Source organism: Haemaphysalis longicornis, unplaced genomic scaffold, assembly GCF_048455015.1.
Source record: "Haemaphysalis longicornis isolate Haplotype H1 unplaced genomic scaffold, Haemaphysalis longicornis Haplotype H1 scaffold_5, whole genome shotgun sequence".
In the NCBI taxonomy this organism is placed as follows: Eukaryota; Metazoa; Arthropoda; class Arachnida; order Ixodida; family Ixodidae; genus Haemaphysalis; species Haemaphysalis longicornis.
Window position 1 is genome coordinate 5,710,420 of NW_027526385.1, and position 2,479 is coordinate 5,712,898.

The following is a 2,479-nucleotide window of genomic DNA, read 5'->3' on the forward strand; positions in this document are numbered from 1 at the left end:
CGCAAGTACGCTGTTTCAGCCGTTGTCTTCGTTTTTCTCCTCCTGGGCTTGCTTGTTCTTCTGCCTTGACAAGTCAGTTTGATGACATACTTGACGGCCATGAACCCAGTAACATGGGGTTGTTACTGCCACGCTTCTGCGAAATGAAAAAAAGCTGTAGTTTAGGAGAAGTTGCAAAGTTGTTACAGCATAGACAATGTCTCACCTCTCAGAACACCAGGACTTTTGGCATACAATATGGCCTCATCAATTTTCTTGTACTGGCACTTCAAATGAGGTTTGACTGCCATTCCTGGAAAACAAACAAAATGGCATTGCTCTAACACACAGGGTGCTCAGAAGCTCACCTGCAGTTTGGATGACGCTTGCTGCCAGATGAGCTTATTCGTGTGTCAATGTTGTGGTAAATCATAAGGTATTTCTGAAACAAAACAGAGTGTATAGAAGTGGTTCAGAAAACTGAAGTGAAACAAATTTTAGCTAATAGAGAAAACCTTACCTTTAGGAAGGAATATTATAGCAAAACAGGCCTCTTCACTTTTCACTTTGTCTTGCTTGTTTAACTTTTTCTAATGCCCGTGCCAACTTTATGACGCACATCGCTTGAGTTGGTTTCTCAAGCATCCCTGGAAAACAGAAAAGGACAAAATACTGAATTATATAAAATACCTTACAGCTTTCTTTCCAGGCCATTGAGTAATTAAGTGAAAAGACTTCGATCAGACAGCTTGCCAGAGAATTTTCAATTAACAAGAGAAGCCGACCAACTGATGACGACGTGGTACGTCGGCAATCATTGAAAGAGGACGATAATTACCTCAATGGCCATAAACATAAAAACGCAACGAACAAAAATTAGTAAACAGGCAAATGTAAAGAAGGGAAACATTACATGTACAACTAGATGAAATTACAACCGTGTATTTTCTTGGTTGCCTAATTTTACCTTTTGCTCTCGAAAAATGTGCTAAAAACTGGCTTGAGCTGTTTTATTTTCTTATTTTTATTTATTTTTGATCATTTTATTTATTTATTTTTATTTGTCATTTATTTTCTTTATAGTACCCGACGTAGACCAGCCTTTCACATGGAAAATATGTGAATACTACAAAGACGTCAGGCGTTGTTTTACATCGTAAGATGGTTCGCATAAGCAGCTGATAACATATGGCTTAACTGCAACGCTAAATTGTGTTCCGTTACAGCATGCCGCCGAAACTCGCGTGAAATTAAACATAACAAAGTTATATTTATTAGTTGTATTTTTCGCGTTCGTGAGCAGCTGCGGCGAGAAGTAAATTAAAAGCCAATCGTACATATCAAGGTTCTTGCAGAACATATATACACTCGATTTCAGCATCATAACAAAAAATCTACTACTGAGCACCCACCTGATTTCTCATTATACTCTTTCCATAAAATTTAAGTGAATACGTGTTCCCCTTTTACAACCGTACGCATTCACAAAAGCAAGGATATGCTTAGAAGTTAGGAACGGGAGGGCAATCCTGTTCCCGCTCTTTTACGAAGTAAACTGCATTCGAAAGAACGAGGCGAGCTCAGAAAATCGAGCGCTTACCTTCACTGGTCGGTTGCTATGAACTTTCCGGCCCGCAAATATTCGCCGTAACATGCGGCCACACAACAATATTTCGTATGACATGGTTCCTTCTCCATTCCGTTTGATTGTCACTATGGCTGCTCCTTTCTGAAAAAAGCGCGCGCATTTCGTCTACTTTTCCCAACCCACCGCCGGCTGCCAGTCGCAAAGGAGCATGAGGGGAGGACCCCTCTGCGAGGGGCGCGCACGTGTGCGCGTGTGAGAGGAGGGTAGGACGCTGGCCAAGGACGAAAGCGTTTTCTTTCTGTCTTTTTTTTTTTTTTTTTTTTTCGGCCATCCCCAACTCGCGCTCGGCTGCTGAAACTTCCTTCGCGACACACAGAAGGGACGGGACGGGACGGAGCGTCGACGAAAACAAAAAATAAGGCATGCAGGAAGAAAGGAATGCGCGAGACAGCGTGCCTGATTCCCAGCTGAAGTCTCGGAAAAAGGCGGGGTTCCGAGAACGCCTGGCGCCCTGCTGTATTTCGTTTCGCGCCAAGCAGAACGCGACAAGTGTTCGATGCATTGGAACCTCTTACGAATAAAAATTACACCAGGAAAAATCTGAAGATAGTGTGTGCAATGCTATTGGAAGGGAACAAGAGCAAAAATTTTCAGGTTACTTGGAAGGTTCGTTTGTATAATGAGAAAAGATCCTTGAAATAGGCCAATGAGCTTTCGTACAGGCAGTCTCTCCTGGAAAATGGGTGTCACACCAGGGTTAGGTCTTTGTTTTGTTTTATTGTTTCATATATGTTACAATATCATGGTGCTCTGACTTTGGCGCTCGAGGTAGGTGAAATGTCTATGGGGAAGTTGAAATATAAAACAGCCCACTTCATGTTGTCTATTTCAAACAAAGGTGCAAGGTGTGGA

The 2,479-nt window shown here is 42.2% G+C and overlaps 1 long non-coding RNA gene across 2 annotated transcripts; it reads right to left on the reverse strand.

The window, feature by feature from the left end:
• LOC144137845 (uncharacterized) lies at positions 1 to 1,761 on the reverse strand. Of its 2 annotated transcripts, XR_013315746.1 has the most exons (5): positions 1,580 to 1,761; positions 500 to 626; positions 348 to 421; positions 206 to 292; positions 1 to 136 (listed from the first exon to the last, which is right to left on the reverse strand). It is a non-coding gene; the product is annotated as an uncharacterized LOC144137845 (long non-coding RNA). The 2 variants fall into 2 exon arrangements; XR_013315745.1 differs by having other exon boundaries at positions 206 to 421.
• Between the last annotated feature and the right edge of the window lie 718 nt (positions 1,762 to 2,479).